At 42.7% G+C, this 22,255-nt stretch overlaps 1 long non-coding RNA gene across 2 annotated transcripts; it reads left to right on the forward strand.

The window, feature by feature from the left end:
• The first annotated feature begins 279 nt into the window (after positions 1 to 279).
• On the forward strand, positions 280 to 21,963 carry LOC103667654. 2 transcript variants are annotated; one of them, XR_569806.2, is made up of 5 exons: positions 280 to 1,163; positions 2,456 to 2,557; positions 3,937 to 4,052; positions 20,490 to 20,647; positions 21,374 to 21,963. It is a non-coding gene; the product is annotated as an uncharacterized LOC103667654 (long non-coding RNA). The 2 variants fall into 2 exon arrangements; XR_005839002.1 differs by lacking the exons at positions 20,490 to 20,647; positions 21,374 to 21,963 and adding exons at positions 17,070 to 17,130; positions 17,390 to 17,522.
• Positions 21,964 to 22,255: the final 292 nt, after the last annotated feature.

Consider the following 22,255-nt stretch of genomic DNA (forward strand, 5'->3'; position numbering starts at 1 on the left):
AGAGAAAAAGGAGAAAAATATTGTGTTGACAGAAAGATCCAGGTTCTTGAAGTAAAAAAAATCTGTAAGGAATTTGTTAATTATACTATACATATAAACATTTCAAAAACGATGTTTTATTTATTTTTTTAAGATTTTATTTATTTATTTGACACAGAGAGAGAAAGTGTGAGAGAGCACAAGTAGAGGAAACGGTAGAGGGAGAGGGAGAAGCAGGTTCCCCTCTGAGCAGGGAGCCCAATCCCAGGACCCCAAGATCATGATCTGAGCCAAAGGCAGACGCCTAACCCACTGAGCCAACCAGGTGCCCCATAAAACTCCATTTTATTTTGAATTACATATGGAAGTGACTGTTAATGTCAAGATCTTTTTACTGTCTTTCCGATTTTTTAGTACATTAGGTCTTAGTTTGAGCCCCGTAAAATATAAATACTCTTGAGGAACTCTAACTTTGTCTTCCTTTTCTATTTCTGTGCAACAAACTACCATACATTTAGCAACTTAAAACAACACCCATGTATTAGCTTTGTAATTTAGACCAGTCACTTCATTTCTGGGCTTCAAGTTTCTCCTCTGTCATGTTCTGTGCATGAAATGGGGCTGTTTTTAAACAGTGTTGTCAGTTTAGACTTTCTGAAACTTGGTTCCAAAGTTACACAGGCTCTCTAATTGTACAGATGCTTGGCATCGCTTACAAGGAGCGATGAAAGGGCTGAGGATGGCTCATTAAAATGGAACCCTATCGAATGTGCACTGCCAACAGAGCCCCGGGGGTCACGGTAGCATCTGAAGGGTAGCTTTCGAAAAGTAATTGATACCAGAGGATGGTCAGGACGAGGGTGGCCAGACTTGTGTTTCACAAGGTCATTCATTCAAGCACTCGTACTCCCAAGCATCTGGACAGCACTCCCTACCATGCTTGGGGCTTTCAGAGATCAAAGTAAAAAGCAAACAATAACAAGTCTTCTTATATTTAGGAGCAGACCAGGTATGGAAGGCACTACGGCTGCCCACCAGTATTTCCTGCTTTCCTTCCTTCGGCCAAACAGAATGATTGTACTTCCCCAGCCTCTGAAGGTGGATATTCCATGTGATGTTTTTGGTGAATGAGCTGTGAGTGGGAGAGGAGTAGGTCCCTTCTGAGTGGAAACACTTAAGAACTGGTATGTGATTCTAATTAATGATGCTGCATATCATATATTTGAAAGTTGCTAGGAAAAGAAATCTGAGTTCTCACCATAAGAAAACACAATGTGGGGGCGCCTGGGTGGCACAGCGGTTAAGCGTCTGCCTTCAGCTCAGGGTGTGATCCCGGCGTTATGGGATCGAGCCCCACGTCAGACTCCTTCGCCATGAGCCTGCTTCTTCCTCTCCCACTCCCCCTGCCTGTGTTCCCTCTCTCGCTGGCTGTCTCTCTCTCTGTTAAATAAATAAATAAATCTTAAAAAAAAAAAAAAAGAAAAGAAAACGTAATGTGTAACCAGGCGTGGTGTTGGATATTAACTAGACTTACTGTGGTGATCATTTCACAATGTATACAAGGATCGAAGACAAGTATGGTGTATACCTGAAACCAATATAAAATTATATGTCAATTAAACCTCAATTTAAAAGAAGAAAAAAGAAAAATAATACTTGTACTCCAAACAAACAAATAAAGAATACCAGAAAATTAAAAAAGAAAGAAAGAAAAAACTGGTGTTGTTTTCCATGTTCTCTTCCTCATGGTGATCATACAAATTGGGGTGATCATCAATTTGGGGCGATGGGTGATATAACACCCAAGGCAGCGACTAGAAGGTGCCAGAACTTGCATATACTGCGAAATAAACTATTGTGTTTTAAGCTTTTAAGATTTTGGGCTTGTTAGTTACTGTAGTGTCACCTAGCATAACCTAACTGATAGAGAAAGAAACAGGCCATAAAATTTGGTCAATGGTAGAAATTGTAGTCTAGAGAGAAATATCACTTTACCGACAGAGGAAGAGAAAAAAAGCGCTGATAATCCAAATTCCTGGATGAACTATTTTTGAGTTTTCTTTTTATGCTCCCTCCCAGGCTTGAGGGAGTTGGTGAAGTGTTAAAAAGCAGATAGCAGGGGTCTCAAAGAGATGAAGAATTAGTCTGGATTCACAGATCGAACTGCCAGCCTCTGGCCGACGGAGAGCTGGTTGGATTTGCAAGCTTGGTTTTCTAAGGAAATACCTCTCAGGGTGTCGTCTAAAGCCTTCTCGGAGTTCACTTGTTTCAGCTCTGATGGGCTGTGTGCAAGAAAAAGCATTGGAATTGTCTTTCAGCTAAATAACTTGGGATCTTTTGAACTCTTGTTATGTTTGGTCTGATGCGTTTTGGCCATCTTCTCAAAAAACATTGTCCCTGCTGCTTCTGCCTCAGATCGATTTCCTGGAATGGTCTTCTGAGCTCACCCTTTGCTCTCTTTCTTTTCTTCTTCCAGAGAAGAATCTAGTACAAGCCAAACATCAATCCTCAAATCTGAAATTTAGAACCACACATTATGGAGATGGAGCCTGAGTTGTTCTTCTCAACACCAGCCAAGGTATCCTGGGCCATCCTGGGGGATAACAATCAGCTATGCCACAGAACCCAAGGCATGGCTGTCCTTTCCTTTTTCTTTCTCACATCTGAGAATCATCGGAAAGTTCAGATCGCTTGTTAACTTTGTAAATGTTGAAAGTTCTCACACCTATGTAAAAGCAGAGTTCGGTACTTTGGGGATAGAAAGATGAGTAAGAACTTCTCTGCTTTCTGAATATTCACTACGAGTTGTCAGTTCATATAGTGCAGTAATGGAGAGCAAGACATAGTATGTTAAAAGAGGTTCTGAGAGCACTCTTTTCCTGAATTATAAGTAGGCGATTTGGATAGATAGATTAATTTGATTCTCAGTATAACTTGAATAAATTAGAGAATACCTCAAGGCTCCGTTTGGGCAGGGCGTTATATTCAAAGGAGCAATATGGTGGCCAAAAGGTTATAACCAATATTTCAGTTCTTTACTCAAATTCTTATTGAAATGGGAAAGGGGCTAGTGTGTTCTTAATACATGGCCACCCTCTTTAAAATAGTTTTCCTTCCCTTGCTTCTCCTTTTACTATCCTTTGCTCCCTGAAAGTCTTTCTCTTCTACTCTCATTTCCCTGTCCCTAAACACCATTGCCGGACAGTTTTAAACATAACTGTTCTCTCCACTTTCCCTTTTGCCCTTTCCAGAATCTCCAAACTGTAGAACAGCCCAGGAGCTGAGCTGGCTTGCAAGAATGCTCCCTCCGTAGATGCCAGAGAGCGTAGTCACACACCCATTTTTGTCCCTGTTCCAAAATAATACTTTTGTCTCTGTTAAATATTGAGAATATTTACATGAAATATGAGTTTCCTGACCTTCAAACATTTCCACAGCATTTCTTCATTGCTCTTGGGACTCAGCTCTGGGACTGAGCATGGTATAAGGTAAAGTGTCCCGGTCTGGGTGGTCAGGAACTCTGCCCCCACTGGATTCATCACTTTGGAAAAGTCCCTGAACGCCAGGTTCATTTGGTTCCTTCACTATAAACTAAGAGGAGACGGATCAGTTGGATCTCAGGCCTCTGATGCTACACTAAGTGGAATCCCAAGTAATCGCCCGGTGGGGCGGGCAAGGAGTGCAGGATGGCGCTGGCACCATCTATATTGTCAGACGAGACAACACAGCGAGAGAAGGCTCTCCCTCTTCATAGGATTTGCAGTGCAAGCGCACCATGCGTGGCCCTATATTAAATCATAAAACATGTCAAGGATGGTTTCTCAGTCTATAACAAAGATAAAAGTATTTTCACAGTTTAAAAAGAAAGTTCATTCATCCTACATTCCTTGAACGTCATAGTTCTTTTTTAAAAAAATCTTCCTTCTTTTCTTTCCCTTTTGTTATTCTGTGGGGCAGCAGCTACAACCTGGGATTCCTGACATGAGCGTGGCTTTCCTGTGGCCTCCATCATCCGCGACATTGATGGCATGAGCTATTTCTGCAGGCACACACAATGCTCGTGTATCATCAAGGTATGGCCCCATGTTAACGTTCCTGTCGCAGTGTCACTGTGGGCAACAGCTATATTGAGATATAATTCACATACTATACAATTCATCCATTTAGAATGTGTAATTCAATGGTTTTTTGTATATTCATAGAGTTGAGCAACTATCACCCAGTCCATTGTAGGACATTTTCATCACCCCAAAGAGGAACCCTGTACCCATACCTGTCATGCCCCATCCCCCACTTCTCTAGCCTCTGGAAACCACTAATTTACTGTCTCTGTAGATTTACCTATTTGGGGCGTTTCACATAAGTGGCGTCCTATAATCTGTGGTCCTTCATGACTGGCTTCTTTTACTTAGCTCAGTGTTTTCAGTGTTCATCCATGTTGTAGCAGGCGTCATACTTCACCCCTTTGTTTTTTTTTTTTTATAATGATTTTTTATTATATATTGTTAGTCACCATACAGTACATCCCCGGTTTTCGATGCAAGGCTCGATGATTCATTAGTTGTGTATAACACCCAGTGCACCATGCAATATGTGCCCTCCTTACTACCCATCACCGGCCTATCCCATTCCCCCACCCCCCTCCCCTCTGTAGCCCTCAGTTTGTTTCTCATAGCCCATAGTCTCTCATGTTTCATTCCCCCTTCTGATTACCCCCCCTTTCTTTATCCCTTTCTTCCCCTACCGATCATTCTAGTTCTTATGTTCCATAGATGAGAGAAATCATATGATAGTTGTCTTTCTCTGCTTGACTTATTTCACTTAGCATTATCTCCTCCAGTGCCGTCCATGTTGTAGCAAATGTTGAGAACTCGTTCTTTCTGATAGCTGAGTAATATTCCATTGTATGTATGGACCACAACTTCTTAATCCAGTCATCTGTTGAAGGGCATCTCGGCTCCTTCCACGATTTAGCTATTGTGGACATTGCTGCTATGAACATTGGGGTGCATATGGTCCTTCTCTTCACTACGTCTGTATCTTTGGGGTAAACACCCAGTAGTGCAATGCTGGATCATAGGGTAGCTCAATTTTTAACTTTTTAAGGGACCTCACACTGTTTTCCAGAGTGGCTGTACCACTTGCATTCCCACCACAATGTGGGAGGGATCCCCTTTCTCCACATCCTCTCCAACAATTGTTGTTTCTTGCCTTGTCTATTTTTGCCATTCTAACTGGCGTAAGGTGGTATCTCAGTGTGGTTTGATTTGAATTTCTGATGGCTAATGATTTTGAACATTTTTTCATATGTCTGTTAGCCATTTGTATGTCTTCATTGGAAAAGTGTCTGTTCATATCTTCTGCCCATTTTTTGATTTGTTTATTTGTTTCTCGTGTATTGAGTTTGAGAAGTTCTTTGTAGATCTTGGATACCAGTCCTTTCTCTGTAGTGTCATTTGCAAATATCTTCTCCCATTCCGTGGGCTGCCTCTTAGTTTTTCTGACTGTTTCTGGCTGTGCAGAAACTTTTAATCTTGATGAAGTCCCATAAATTCATTTTATCTTTGTTTCTCTTGCCTTTGATGTGTCATGAAAAAGGTTGCTTTGGCCGATGTTGTAGAGGTTGCTGCCTATGTTCTCCTCTAGAATTTTGATGGATTCCTGTCTCACATCGAGGTCTTTCATCCATTTGGAGTTGATTTTTGTGTATGGTGTGAGATAGTGGTCAAGTTTCATTCTTTTGCATGTAGCTGTCCAATTTTCCCAGCACCATTTATTGAAGAGACTGTCTTTTTCCCACCGGATGTTTTCCTGCTTTATCAAATATTAGTTGCCCAAAGGGCTGAGGGTCCATTTCTGGGCTCTCTATTCTGTTCCATTGGTCTATGTGTCTGTTTTTGTGCCAGTACCATGCTGTCTTTGTGATCACAGCTTTGTAGTACAGCTCGAAATCCGGCTGTGATGCCCCAGACTTTGTTTTTCCTTTTCAACAGTTCCTTGAGATTAGGGGTCTTTTTTGTTTCCATACAAATTTAAGGACTATTTGTTCCAGTTCTTTAATATATCAGTAGATCGGGATAGCATTGAAAGTGTGGTGCTCTGGGTAGCATGGACATTTTAACTATGTTAATTCTTCCGATCCATGAGCATGGAATATCTTTCCATCTTTTTATGTCTTCCTCAATGTCTTTTAAGAGTGATTATAGTTTCTAGAATAAAGGTCCTTTACGTCTCTGGTTAAGTTAATTCCAAGGTAATGTATGGTTTTGGTGCTATTGTAAATGGGATGGATTCCCTAATTTCTCTTTCTTCGTTCGTTATTGTACAGAAATGCAACTGATTTCTGACGTGATTTGTCGCCACGTTACTGAATTGCTCTATAACTTCTAATAGTTTGGGAGTGGCTTCTTTTGGGTTTTCCATATAGAGTATCATGTCATCTGCAAGAGAGACATTTGACTTCTTCTTTGCCTATTTGAATACCTTTGATCCCTTTTTGTTGTCTGATTGCTGTTGCAAGGACTTCTAGTACTATGTTGAATAATAGTGGCAAGAGTGGGCATCCTTGTCGTGTTCCTGATCTTAAGAGAAAGGCTTCCAGCTCTTCCCCATTGAGAATAATATTTGCAGTAGGCTTTTCATAGATGGCTTTTATGAGATTGAGAAATGTACCTTCTATTCCTACACTCTGAAGGGTTTTAGTCAGGAAAGGATGCTGTATTTTGTCAAATGCTTTTTCGGCATCGATTGAGAGGATCATATGGTTCCTGAGACTTTTCTTGTTGATATGATGTATCACGCTGATTGATTTGCGAATATTGAACCACGCTTGCATCCCAGGTATGAATCCCACTTGATCGTGGTGGATAATCCTTTTAATGAACTGTTGGATTCTATTAGCAAGTATCTTGTTGAGGATTTTGGCGTCCATATTATAGGGAAATCGTTCTGTAATTCTCCTTTTTGAGGGGCCTTTGCCTGGTTTGGGATCAATAATATTGGCCTCATAGAATGAGTTTGGTAGCTTTCCTTCTGTTTCTATTTTTGAAATAGCTTTAGGAGAATAGGTGTTATTTCTTCTTTGAATGTTTGGTAGAATTCCCCAGGAAAACTCCGGGCCTGGAGTTTTGTTATTTGGAAGGTTGTTTATCACTGACTCAATTTCTTCATAATTAATTGGCCTGTTTAAGAAATCAATTTCTTCCTGTTTCAATCTTAGTAGTTTATAGGTTTCCAGGAAGGATTCCATCTCTTCCAGATTGCTTAGTTTATTGGCATATAGCTGTTGATAAAAATTTCTAATAATCCTTCCAATTTCAATGGTGTTCGTCGTGACCTCTCCTTTTCATTCATAATTTTAATAATCTGGTCCTTTCTCTTTTCTTTTGGATAAGTCTTGCCAGTGGTCTGTCAATTTTATTGATTCTCTCCAAGAACCAGCTTCTAGTCCTGTTGATCTGCTCTACTGTACTTCTGGTTTCTGCTTGATTGATTTCAGCTCTAATTTTGGTCAACTGCTTCCTCGTGCGTGGATTAGGCCTGTCCCTCTGTTGCTGTTCTAGCTTCTTGAGGTGAGAATATAAAAACTGCATTTTAGATTTTTCTATTCTTTTGAGTGAGGCTTGGATACATGTATTTCCCTAGGACTGCCTTTGCAGTATCCCATAGGTTTTGGACTGTTGTATTTTCATTCTCATTGGTCTCCATAAATTGTTTAATTTGATTTTTGATTTCCTGGTTTATCGAGTCATTCCTGAGCAGGATGGTTCTTAGTCTCCAGATGTTTGAGTTTCTTCCAAATTTTTCCTTGTGGTTGAGTTCAATTTCAGGCGTTGTGGTCTGAGAATATGCAGGGGATAATTTCAATCTTTTGGTATCGGCTGAGACCTGTTTTGTGTCCCAGAACATGGTCTATTCTTGAGAATGTTCCATGGATTAGAATAGAATGAGTATTCTTTGGTTCTGGGGTGTAGTGTTCTATATATATCTAGAGAGTCCTAATCGTCAGTATGGCATTCAAAGCCTTTGATTCTTTGCTTAGTTTTTGCCAGGGTGTTCGGTCTATTTCTAAGAGTGGAGTGTTAAGTCCCCTACTATTAATGTATTTTTATTTATATGTCTCTTTATTCTGGTTAAGAGTTGGCTTGTGTATCTTGCTGCTCCCTGTTGGGGGCATATATTTATAATTGTCATATCCACTTGTTGAATACTTCCTTTAAGAATAATATAGTGCCCTTCTGCATCTCTAACTATAGTCTGTAGTTTAAAATCCAGTTTATCTGATATGAGAATTGCTACCCCAGCTTTCTTTTGAGTCCATTTGCGTGAAAGATGGTACTCCATCCCTTACTCTCAGTCTGAATGCATCTTTGAGTTCGAAATGAGTCTCTTGTGAAGACACATGGATGGGTCATTTCTTTTTATCCAATCTGCAACCCTGTGGCTTTTAAGGAAGAATTAAACCATTAATATTCATATAGTGAGAGATATGTTTTACTGATCCATGTTGTATCGAAAGTCTTTGTTTGCATTGCTGTGACTTTCTGTTCTGTATCACTCTTGGGGCCTTTTTACTTTTATAGAACCCCTGCATGTACCTCCTGTAGGGCTGGTTTCATGGTTACGAAATTGGTTAGTGACTGTTGATTCTGAAATGTCTTTATTTCTCCATCAATTCTGAATGACAGCCTTGCTGGATAAAGGATCCTTGGCTGCATGTTTTCTCTGAAAGAGCTTTAAAAATGCTCCCCAACCCTTTCTCTCATTCCAGGTCTGTGTAGACAGGTCTGCGTAATTCTGATGCCTTTGCCTTGTGCGTGAGAAATTTCTTTGCCCTGGCCGCTTTCAATACTGTTTCCTTGGATCTAATATTTGCGCATTGCACTATGACGTGACGTGGCGTAGGTTTGTCGTGGTTGAGCTTGGGAGGGGTCCTCTCTGCCTCTTGGACACGAATGTTTGTTTCCCTTGCTAGATTAGGGAAGTTTTCAGCTACAATTTGCTCAAATATCTCTATGAGACCTTGTTCTCTACCCCTGGGATGCGGATCCCGATGATTGTAACATTGGATCGTTTCGTTGAGTCAGTAATCTCCCGTAGCCAACATTCGTGGCGTGATTTTTTAAGACCATCTTCTATTTTCATTTTTTCCTCTATTAACCCATCCTCCAATTCACTAACCCTTTCCTCTGCTTCAGTGACCCTGGCCGTCAGAGCCTCTAGTTTTGCCTGCATTTGGCTCATAGAATTTTTAATTTCTGTCAAATTCGCTCTCATTTCCGCCCTTAGGGATTATATATTCTCAGTAACATTTTCCTTAATACTTTTTTCAAGTCTACTCATCATCTTGACCATTGTTACTCTGAATTCCATTTCTGATAATTTGGTTGCATCCATATCCGTTACTTCTGTGGCAGAGGCCACAGACTCACTGTCTTTTCTTTGCTGGGGGGGGGGGCTTCTCATTCTTGTCATTCTGATGAGGAGAGGTTGCGGGGTTGTCCAGAGCCCAGATTATTGACTGGGTCCCAGGCCGTGCCCCTTGTTTTATAGGGAACTTAGAGATGTGGGCTTCTTCTTTAAAGATTTTATTTATTTACTTATCTGAGAGAGGGAGACAGTCAGCAAGAACGGAACAGAAGCAGGGGAGTGGGAGAGGAAGAAGCAGGCTCCCAGCGGAGGAGCCCGATGAGGGACTCCTTTCCGGAACGCTGGGATCACGCCCTAAGCCAGAGACAGGCGCTCAATGACTGTGCCACCCAGGCGCCCGGGTTGTGGGCTTCTTGATTTTTCAGCCTGCCTTCTGTGTTCTGGGGAGGGCCTGCCGCGCCGATACTCAGGCACCCTGTTTGTTAGAGTCATCCGTGTCCCCTGTGAGGGGGATGGGGATGGGCACTCTCTGAGCCGGTATTTCCAGGCTTTGTTCTCTGGGGCTTTCCCTGGCGGCGGTGCCTCTTCTGAGGTCAGAGCAGCAGCGGCTGCATTGTCACAGAACAGAGGGATTGCGGCCCGTTCTCCACTGATGTTCTGGCCACTTTAACTCCGTTACTGTTGGTGCTGCTCAACCCTGCAGCGTCCCGGGATGTGCGCACCACACCCGGCGTCCCAGCCCTCACTTCCAGGGTCGGCGCGTCTCTGTCCTTTGTGTTTCTAACCGCCAGCCAGGCCGCCTCCCAGCTCCCGGGTCTCCCGGTCTCAGTCTATGCCCGGTGAGCACACCGGGATTCTGGTGTTCCGTGAGAAGCCTGGTGGCGCGCGTTCACGGCTCACGGTCTCAGTCCGCTCTCTCGCGGGTGCCGGTCCATGAGTCTGCCCGCTCCCCCGTGCAGGTGGCTGCCGCTTCCCGGCGCCCAAACGCGGCGGCTCCCTCCCCCTTCCGTTTATCTTCCGATATCTGTGCACGGTTTACAGCTCCCCTCTTCGTACCTCAATACTCAGCGCTGGAGATGTTCATTTGTAGAGATCTGGATGTATCTTCCTGCGTCTCAGGCTGATTCCGTGGTTATTTAGGCTGGTCTGTTACCTATCCAGCTCGACTCAGGGGACCGGCTGAAAAAGGGGTCCCCTACTCCTCCGCCATCTTAACTCTCCACCCCTTTGATGACCAAATCATATTTCACCGTACGGATATATACCACATTTTGGGTACCCATTCATCTGTTGATGGACCATCGCTTCCTTTTTCCACTTTATTTTCTCAGACTTACTCTCCTAATTATGCTAAGACATGTCATGATTCCAAATGTCACTGGAGAAAAAGCACACAGCTGTTTCCTTTACCAGATTCTATTTATATGCACATTGGATGGGCACCTCCAAACTGTGGATCCCTACATAGAAGCTGGGTGACCCTTTGTGAAGAACATGAGACTCCTGAGTCAGACTGCCTGGTTTGAATTTTGGTTTTTACCACTTATTCTGAAAACAGCACTTAGCTCCACCTTTTTAAGCCTTAGTGTCCACATCTTCAAAATGGGAATTATACCATCACCTCTCTAGGGCAGAGACCACCCGTCAGCCCTTAGTTACCATCCTCACTTCCAAAGTGATAAAGCTCCATTCTTTGGAGAGACATGGCTACCCGGGATGAAGGTTGTACTTCCTAGGTCCTCTGTTGTTAGATATGGCCTTGTCTCTACCTCTGGCCAATGGTATGCAAGCAAAATCATCATTTAGCAGCTTCTAAGAGCGTTCTTTTAAAGACATCTGGCACATGTCGCTTTCCCCTTTTGATTTGATCTCTTCCTCCACCCTGCTCCCTGGAAGCTGACGCTATAATCCTGGACCATATGATCAAAGCCTAAACTATAATATGGAATTTGGTTCCTGAAATGGGAGGCTGCAAGTAATAGACCCTAAGCATGTGGCATAGGATTAGTTGAAGTGGTCAGGTAGTGGGTGAGAATACACGGATTGCAGGCTACCTGGTGAGCTTTGCTATATGGTGGTAAAACATTTATTAAACACTCTTCTCTGAGTTCACTGGGAGGCAGAGCAGGGGCAGACTGAGTCCACAGTATTAGGGAACAGCTGGGAAATTTTTACAGCCTGGTGTGTGCTGGCTGTTTCTTGACACTCTTGCCCTAAAATTGTCTAGCTTGGGTTAACAGCCTTGTAGGCATTGGTGGAAGGGAGTCGGGCTTTGCTAAAATAGGATTTTACCTGCATCCTGGAATCTAAGTCAACTGAGGGTGCAATCATTGTGGGAACCTGGCAGGGCTAAAAACACGAAGGACATTTCTCTTGCAGACAGAAGAGGTTAGTAGAGACTCTGCAGTGGTAGCTTCACCAGGATATAGCTTATGGCCGCAGGCCTCTCTCAGCATCCTCTGTTAAGTGTTCTCTGCATCACCATAGCGATGTAAAATAATAATAGCAACAAAGATCAGATAGGGCGTTATCTTTGCTCTAAAGCCGACTGATCTCCATGACTTCAAGGGGACCACCGTGAGGATGAATGGGAAGGGTATGCCGCACCGAGGCCAGGAATAACAGACTAGAGCAGTGGTTGGCAAACTGCAATCTGTCAGGCAAATCTGACCTGCCATTGGTTCTCCCCCCGCCAACCACCCCCGACCGTAAAACAGGTGAGAAAAAAATGTGGACATATGTTTTCTTTCTTATTATGTAATTACCTACATGATACTCTTGATTTTTGCCTTTGGGCCCACTAAGTCCAAAATATTTACTGTTTAGCCCTCTGACAGGACAAGTTTGCCAATGTCTAGACTTAAGTCTTAGGCATAAAGATTAGGTCAAGATAAGATCTTGCACACACAGTGACTGACTACGGGAAAATAAATAGACAAGAAGCTTAGCAGAATTTTGAAGGAGTTTTATTGCTGTAACTATTGTCTTCACCTGCAAACGTCTGGAATTGTTCAACCCCTGAAATAATGCTGCTGATCCCAAACCTGCCCCAGCAGGAAGTAGGCTGTCAGCCTCTAAGAAGGGCACTCTCTCCAAAGCCTACATGCTCTCCAAGGATAGCACACGAAGTACCAGATAGGCCACCAGCCAACTTACCCTGAGGCCTGAGAAGGCGCTGTGGCAATCCTTGCCCTGTGGGATTTAACAAAACGACAAGAAGCCAGTGACTGCCACGTGTCGCTGTAGTCACCCTTTTCCTGACGGGTGTTTTATTTCCCACTATGGAGTCTTAGTCCTTCATCCCATATTGTGTGTGTACGTGTGTGTGTGTATGTGTGAGTGTGTCCTTTAGTTGTTAGGTCACTGGGCACTGAGAAGCCATGTGTGTTTCCGAGGCGACATGACGTGAGTGGAAGGTAGTCTCTATTCTAGTCCCAGGAGACATGACTGTAAAACCATATTTTCATTTAGACAGTTCAAACATTTCCACATCATTTGTATTTTTTTTTTGAAGAGAGTGGTAGAGGGGCAGAGGGAGGAGAGAGAGAATCTTTTTGTTTTGTTTTGTTTGTTTTTTTGTGTGTGGGTTTTTTTAAATTTTTTATTATGTTATGTTAGTCACTGTACAGTACATCCTTAGTTTTTGATGTAGTGTTCCACGATTCATTGTTTGCGTATAACACCCAGTGCTCCATGCAATACGTGCCCACCTTAATACCCACCACCGGGCTAGCGCACCCCCAACCCCCTCCCCTCTAAAACCCTCAGATTGTTTCCCGGAGTCTATAGTCTGAGAGAGAGAATCTTAAGGAGGCTCCATGCCCAGTGTGGAGCCCAACATGGGGCTCGATTTCACAACCCTGAGATCATGACCTGAGACACAATCAAGAGTCAGACACTTAACCAACAGAGCTACCCAGATGCCCCTACATCATTTGGATTTTATACAAAATACCTGTATAATGATCTGTCTTAAAAATAAAAGCAGGAAAATAAAAAGAAAAATTCTGGTGTACATATTCAGCTGCGGATAATATTTGTGAGCTCTTTTCAAACTTTGGGAACAATGGGAGTCACAGCGTTGCCATTTCAACACACATACGTCAGGGCTTCCATTCCAATTCATAATCACTCTTGGGAAAGGGGCAAATTTTGCCATCGTACTTTCGTGCGTCTAATATCTTCAATTTTTTTTTCACTTTGCTAAGCCAGTTTCTTAAGATAGGACTCTCAGGTTTTTTTTTCTTTTAAGAGACAAGTGGTTCTCATTAATTAATTACACAATCATTATAGCTACATTTTAGTATGTCTAGACATTAGCACAATATCATCCTAATGCTACCAACCTAATCCAACTCTCAACATGGCCCTTACCCCATTCTAGTCCTTTTTGGTATTTTTTTAAATGGTTACAATTGTAATGTACAAAAATTTTATGTCTTGCGTTTTCATTAAATACCATGTAAAGAAATATTTCTGTGTTTTTACATGGTCTTTTAAAATAAGCTTTTTAATGGCTGCTTCATGTTCTGTGTAATAGTGATTTCTGTTTTAGTCATCTATTGCCATGCAACAAACCACTTAGAACTTACTGACCTAAAACAACAATAGCCATTGTATTATCTCTCATGTGTCCTGGGCTTGGGAAAGCTTGCCCGGGTGGTCTAAGTTCAAGCAGTTGCCATCACATGGTGGCTGGATGTGGGACAGGCGCTGGGGCAGTTGGGGGCTGGCCAGGCTTCCACCTCTCTTTAATGTAGTCTCGGAGCATCTCAGAGTGGAGCCCTGACTCAAGCTACTTTTGGCTTCCTCACAATATGGCAACCTCAGGATGCTGCGACTTCTTATGTGGTGGCTCAGGGCTCTAGCAGGAGTGTTCTAAGCTGTCAGGCAGAAGCTGCGTTGTCTTCTATGACCTTCACACAGTGCCCCTCCAGCTACACTAACCAGTCATCAAGGTTGGCCTAGGTTCAAGGGGAAGGAATATGTCTTGCCGGCTGGGTGATGAAAGAGTCTGCAGAGATGTTTTAAAATTCAATTTCACAACCCGTTTGGTTATTCTTTTATCACTGGACATTTGTTTACTTCTGTTTTTTTTTGCTGCCAAGATAATATTGTGATAAACATCTTCATGTGTATAGCTTTTCCCATATTTTATATGAAAGTAGGATTATCATTTCCAACAATATAATCTTTCCTATGGTCCCTGAACTATATTGCCAAGGAACTTTCCAAAGGGATAGTATAGATTTAAAATGCTATATGCAATGTGGGTGACAATATTTTTGATTTGTCATTATTAGTAATGTAAATTACCATTAGACTTTTATTTTGTTAATATGTAAGCTGGGTTTTGTTTGTTTAATTTGCATTATTTTTTATAACTGGCAAAGTCATCTCTCCTGTTTGCGAATTTTATTATCTCATTGTCTTTCTAGTTTATGTATTGGGTCTGAATGTGTTTATTGAAAGTTGCTTGAACTTTTACATGCTATAAATGTCAGTCACTTCTATATCATATTTGCCAGCTTACTCTTTTTCTTTTGGTTAATAACTTTCCTTGGAGCTTAGGTGTTTTTAACTATTTCCTACAAATCTATTCCCTGTTCTCTCTGATTTCTTTTATCACATTTGTTCTTAGAAAGGCGTCCCTCCTCCAGACTTTCCAGAAGTAAAAAATTATCAGTGATATGAGAATCTATAATGATATTTTCATGGTTACAGTTTTACATTTAACTTCTTATTCATTTTAAATTTATTTATCATGTTACTTGGGTCTAAAGTAATTCTTCCTCTAATGCTAATAAGCAAAACCAATGCTATGGGATAGTTCCAACTTTGCCTCCATTGATTTATGATATCTTTTTACTACATACAAAATTCTTATTTATAATATGGTCTAATTCTGGACTATTTATTCATTGAATTTAAATAGTCTCAATTGTTGTTTTCCTTTGTTATGCTTATCTGTTTTCTATCTTAGATAAACTCCATAATTAATATGCACTAAGTCCAAAGAAAAACTTTTTTTTTGAGAATATGATTAAGAGTTCATTGAACTTCATCTTGAAATATTTGATGTTTTTGCAATATTTAGTTTGCAAATACAGGTGCATATATATGGTATATCTCTTCATTTATTGAAACTTTCAAAAAATAGCATTTAATTTATGTAGCTGTTTGTCCACATTCTTGATTTAAAATCCAGAATTTCTTTTCTCCTTAAGGGCCAGTACAGATATTGGATTTGTCTCAGGGACAAAAGTCTTTGATTGATGTTTAAGCAGTCAGGTGTCTCTTGAGTAGTCCCTTTAGCTCATTCTATTTTTTTTTTTTGGATTTTATGTAAAGCATCTATAATTTTTGACTTAAAAAAATTGTAGACCTAATGTTGAGAAGCCAAATAGTAGTCAGGGGTTGCTAAGACAAGGGAAGGCAGGTTCACAGCTTTCAGTCCTAACAAAGAGGAGGAGAGGAAGTAGAGCTGGGAGAAGTGAAGGTAACTCTAACAGGGTCCCAGACGCCTTCACAGGGCTCAAGGCACAAGCACCATCCATGCTTGTGTTAGGGACAGACATGGCACATCACAGAAAGTGGCTATGACAGATATGCCCTATCTGGAAATTCTGTCAAGCTTGGAAGCCTGAGCGCATTTTCAGTGTCCAGCCAAACGAGGAGAAGGCATTGACGCCCTCTGTGTGCGCAGAGGACACCATAGGCTGCCAGCAAGACAGAGTGTCCCGGGCTCCAGGAAGGGCCACCAGATAGGGGCACACTCGGGCAGTCTCCTGTCTAAACACCACCTCGGGTTCATTTCCAAAATCCCAGTTTCCAAAATGCAAACACATGTGGTCATGCCTCTCCTCCAGCAGGATGACCCCTGGGTGCAGTCATTTGAATTGACAATCAGTTCCAGTAAGTGCTGAGGGCTAGAGCCTCATCCAGGAAGAGAGAAAAAAAAGGGAGAGAGAGAGGAGGGACCCAAGTAGGAGGAGGGGGAGGCCATCTGGAAAAAGGAAGTGGCATACCAACTGTCAAAGTCTGGCTGGGGGGTCATCTTTCATATGCACTAAGGAGATGGGATTCATGTGCCACGTCACCACCAAAGTCACCTCTGCTGAGTGTCAGGGCTGAAGCCCATGTCCCAGATGAAAGCAAGCTGGAGCTCCCTCTTATCTCAGGCAAAACCTTGCATTTAATGGTTAGGGAGCACATATATCATGCACCATTAAAGCTGCCAGTTTCCATCTCTTTCACACCATTAGTAGAATATATATATCATTAAAGGAAGTGAGTTACAATATAAAAATATGGTAATTCAGACTGTCAGGTCACAATTGACAGCACATTTGGGGGGCTGTTTTCCTGATCTGTCTCCAGAGACCCTATATTTAGTGAAAAGACATTTCCCAGAAAAGTTTTCATAAATATTCTCCATGGGAAAAATGTATATTTATCACTTCACATAAAAAGAAATCTAAAGTAAATGTTTTAGAAGCTGGCTTCTCAGAAAGTGAGTGGCTATTTTTAATCTATAGCTAGAAGATTTTTTCTTAACAACTTTTTAAGAGTCAGGGAATGCTCTGCGTTATCTGCAATGTTAGTAGCAATATTATCTGTAATTTTTTCCCTCTTTTTTGTCCTCCCTACAGCCATGCTTCATGTCCTATGGTCTGATTCTGGTGTTGGGAAGTATATTTATCATGTTTTTTATTTTCTAGATTTTATGATGCTCTGATATCTTGGAGACTAGCTGACAGGGGAGACACTGACCCTCTCAGGGTAAGCCAATTCCTAGAGAGAGCTATGACTCCTCTGTACCAAACCAAAAACCGACTGATCCAAAGCCCATCTCCCCCACCCACCTCCTTTTTTGGGCTCTCACACTCTGGGCCACTATTCCCTGCCGCTGTAATCACCACAGGGCCAGGTACCAGACAGCTAGGGACAGCCCCTATGCCCCAAACCTCCTTTAAGTATTCCTACTAGCCAATCCTAAATGTTCAAGGCCTGCTAACCCTGCCTCATCCATTTCTTCCAGCCAAAACCACGAGAGAAGTTCTCATCCATGCTTTCTCCTTGCCTCCTCTGCCTCTGGACTAACCTCACTCCTTCCTCCTAAGGCTCTGACAGTGTCATGTGTGCCCCTTCCTCCTGGTCACTGTGAGTAAACAACTCTCTCTTCAGTGGCAGCCCTCTCCTCAACTGTTGGCCTCACCAGAATGGAGTAATAATAAACTCTACATTTTAAAACAGAAGTGGAGAAATGTTCACAAATCTCCTGTCCAGGAGCTCAGAGGAGTAGATTATCCCTCAACCTGCATGTAAATAATCCCGATGGCTACTCACTGCTTTCTTCTAATAGGTCTCAGTTAGAATGAGACTTTATTCCACTTCAACGGGCCGTTCTCCATACTGTCGGAGGGAAACCACATTGATGAAAAGCTTTGGAATCCAGCAGCCATGGGAGAGAAGTATAAAGAAAATGCAGTTGGAAAGCCTGAGGTTAGTCAAGGCAGGACCAGACCAGGGTTGGAAGTTTACTGAGGAAAGAGACCCTAAAAAAGAAGGTAGAAAAATCAGATTGGGGAAACAGGAGAAACATTAATTTCAGGTAGAATAAAATGGAAAAACTATAATTCAATGGAAGTCTTCTTAGGCACGGCACTGGGTTCTGAGGGATGCCTTGCTGAATGAGCTGGGCAGCATGCTGGTCTCCAGAGATGAAGGATGCAAGGACGCTAAAGTACCCGTGTGGGAGGCCTTCACAGTCTCTTACGGTGAGCAGACACGGAAAATGGGCAACAGCTACTTAGTGTGAGTGCCCCAGTGGGTAAGTGTAGGGACCATGGCAGCACAAAGGAGGAAGGTCAGAGAAGTCACCCGGTAGGACCAGGAGGCATTTGCTGGGAACTGAGGAAGTGGGGGAGGGGAGGTGTTCTGAAGATGGTTCCAAGCACAGCAGACAGATTTTGCAAAGGCCAGAAGAGAAGGTGAGCCAGGGAAGGGTTTACAACAGGCAATTATAGGAACAGGTTTTTATTAGAAAAAAAATTGTCAGTTGTGGAACACATCACGTAATATAAAATTCACCATCTTTACCATCTTTAAGTGTAAGTATATACACATTTTTGTGCAATAGATCTCTATAACTTTGACATCTTGCGACTGAAACTCTATACCCATTGAACAACTCCCCTTTTCTCCCTTTCCCCAGCTCCCAGTAATTGCCATTCTACTTTCTATTTCTACAGACTTGGCTACTTTAGATACCTCTTGTAAGTGGAATTATACATACGTCTTTTTGTGACTGGCTTCTTTCACTGAGCATAATGCCTTCAAAGTTCATCCATCTTGTAGCTTGTGATGGGATCTCCTCTTTTAATGTGGAATAATCTTCCATTGTATGTATATAGGACATTTTCTTTATCCATTCATCCGTTGATGGATGCTTGGATTGCTTCCACCTCTTGGTTATTATGAAAAATGCTGCAGTGAACATGGGAGTGCAGGTATCTCTGAGAACCTGCTTTTGATTCTTTCAGATAAATACCGAAGTGGGATTGCTGGATTGTATGGCAGATTTTTATTTTTAACGATCTTTCTGGTGACTACATGTAATGGTAACTGGATGGGGCAAATATTGGAGTCAGGGAGACCTACCGATTGGTCTAGACAAGATATAACAGTTGCTGAGAGTACGGTAGCAGAAGTAGAAAGAGAGGAATAGATTAACTCCAGGTAGAATGATGACCATGTTGACCAGTTGAATGGAAAGCACGAGGAGGAGTGAACGGTGAGGCTCAGGTTTCTGGGTTGAGTACCTGGCTGAATCACGGAGTCTGTTGTTGTAGTAGAAGCATAGGAAGAAGAGGGGGAGTGGATCCTAACTGTTTTGGAATGGTGCTTTAACAACAGTGGGGGCATGGCAACGGAGAGACCCAGTCCTGCAAGAGAGCTGGCCCAGGGCAGTACAGCAAGAGTGGAGAGAAGGTCACAGACTGGAGGAAGCAGCCACCATAGAATCTATTACAATGCCTGGTGACTAATGGATTCTGGGGGACTTACAGAAGGGAGGCCTCTCAGAATTTTGATGAGATTTTGATGGATGGTGGTATGAGACCAAGCTGCTTAGAATTTTAATTTTATGTTATTATTATTTTATTATTTTTTAAAGATTTTATTATTTATTTGAGAAAGAGAGAGAGAGAATGAGCAGAGGGGAGAGGCAGAGGGAGAGGGAGAAGCAGGCTCTGCACTGAGCCGGGAGCCTGACATGGGGCTTGATCCCAGGACCCTGAGATCATGACCTGAGCTGAAGGAAGACTCTTCATCGACTGAGCTACCCAGGTTCCCCGGAATTTTAATAAATATTTTGCCTGGTTATAGATAATTTGATTTTGACATATCTGTGGAATGTGTATAGATAAATATCTAGCTGGAATACTGGAATACTAATTCAGTACTTTTTAGTTAAAGCTTAGAGCAGAGTCAGGCTAAAGACGGGGATTAAGAAGTCAATTGTCAGCATGTAGGTGAGAAATGGGGTTATGGGTAAGTGACACTTCACCAAGGAAAGCAGAAATGACAGCTAAGGAAACTGACACATCAATGTTTTGGAACTAATAGAGGAAAATGAGCCAGGGAAGGAGAATGGGGAAGGGTTAGGAATGGAAGAAAGGAGAGCGTAGTGTTGGAGACAATAAGGGAGGGTGAGAGAAAGAGGGCAGAGAAGATTTTTGGGTAGGTGACCAAATCTGGGCTAAGGGCATGTGAGCAGAGCTGATGTGAAGGGGGAGTGTTATCCAGTCCCTCCCTTGCGCTGCGTAATGAACTTTGCAAATACGAAGACTTTCCCACGTTGATGGTGGCATATTTCTGTTTGTCTGTATAGACTAGTTGTTCTCAGTGGGGTGGGTATTCTGGCTACATTCTTGGCTATCACAACTGGGACAGGGATGCTCTTGGCCATCCAGTGGCTGAGAAGCTAGGAATCCTGCTGGACATCCTACAATGCACAGGACACACTCTCCCCACCCCAGCAAAGAATCATCCAGCCCAAAAAACCAACTTAGAGGCCTGAGAAACCCTGGTATAGACTTGGTGTGTTGGATATATTCATCCCATGCATCTTTTTAAAGCTTCAGGCATGGTGTTTACAGTGAGGACCGTCTGCGACCACGAGGCATTCCAGCTCCTCCTAGTATGTGGCTCAACAGTGGGGGCCCCCTCGAAAGATTTGACAGATTCCAGAGAACCAGCCCACCCTTTCAACCAGCCCAAGCTGTACATTAGCATGGTAATTTTAGAAATAACTCCTAAATGCCGTAACAGACTTAAGGGAAATATGTTCAAAGAATTAAACATCTGAACTCAGCAAGATCACTCTTTCCTTGGAACTCCTCCCAGCTGCTGCTGCAAGTCCACTCCCTTTCAAGCCTAGGAGAGAAATGGGTCTTCTCCTAGTTGTACTCTTTGAAGCTTTGGCCCTGCTGGTCCTCCCAGGAACGTCAGCTACAGAGCCCCTGAGTTCTTTTTAGCTTAGGTTAGCACACTGGGGCTTTTCTTAATTGAGAGCACTTGTTAATAACTCAATTTCCTAGAAACCAAACAGCATTAACTTCTGCTCCTAGGCAACCAAGCTTCCTGATCATTCAGCTGCCTCCTGTGGGTCCTCATTTCCTCTGTCAGTGGAGTGGAGCTGGAGCGGGAACATGGCTGCTGTGGGTTCATACCATCTTGTGCCCGCACTCTCTTCTCAGTGTCTCCTTCCAACTGTCAGAGCTCACGGTTGGAGGTTCTGAGTAGGATCTGAGTTAGAATTCATCAGCTGGGTAACCAATGTGGGCAAGGGACTTAATATCTCTTACGTGAGATGAGAAGAACAGTACCTCCCTCAGAAGGTTGCTTGGAGGATGAAATGGGTAAACATGTGGGAAGTGCTCAGAGCAGTGCCTGGCATGGGGCGAGCTCTCAAAGTAACGTGAGCAGCATTAGTTTATTGGCTACTGTATTGGTTTTCCAGGCTGCTTTAACAACGTGCCACAGATGGAATGGCTTCAAACAACAGACATGCATTTTCTCACTGTTCCGGAAGCCAGAAGTCCAACATCAAAGTGTCGGCAGAGTCATGCTCCTCCTGGAGATGCTGAAGAGGACTCCTTCCTCGCCTTTTGCTGGCTTCTTGTGGTTGCTGGCAGTCTTTGGTGGTTCCTTGGCCTGTAGCTGCATCTCGGCAATTTTTACCTTCACGTTCACATGGCCTTTTTACGTATGTTCGTCTATGTATTTACAAATATCCCTCCCCTTACAAGGACACCAGTCATGGATTTGGAGCCCAACCCTGCCCCATCCAGTATAACTTCATCTTAACTAATTACATCTGCAAAGACCCTATTTCCAAGTCTGGTCACATTGCAAGGTTTTGATGGACATGAATTTTTGGGGAACGCTACTCACCTACTATGGCACCATTACGGTTACTGGGCGAATTCATACTGGTTTAGCAGGTGCTTCTCTTGGTGAGGAAAATCTTATCAGTATGTTTAATTTTTTCAGACACATTTTAAAAGCTGGTCCTTTAAAACATTCTGTGTGTTGTAGCCTGAACATCATCCTGTAGAGACAATTTATAAAAAAAATCAAAAATAGTGTTTGACTCAGACTTCCTTTGGCATGAGAGCTGATGGAGAGAATTTGGGTGGGCGGAGGGGGTTGAATTCAACTCAGCCTACCACCTGTCCACAGACAAGGGTACAGACATCCATGAAATCAACGGAGGCAGCATGGTCTGTAATGCAGAGCCACTTCTCTGGTTTATGCCAAGCAGAATTAGATTTGTGTGTTCTGAATATCGAGCGACCCAGTGCCCCAGGGCAACATCAGAAGACACGTGGTAAGAGAGTGG

This window comes from Ursus maritimus, unplaced genomic scaffold (assembly GCF_017311325.1).
Source record: "Ursus maritimus isolate PB19 unplaced genomic scaffold, ASM1731132v1 scaffold_1, whole genome shotgun sequence".
Taxonomy (NCBI): Eukaryota; Metazoa; Chordata; class Mammalia; order Carnivora; family Ursidae; genus Ursus; species Ursus maritimus.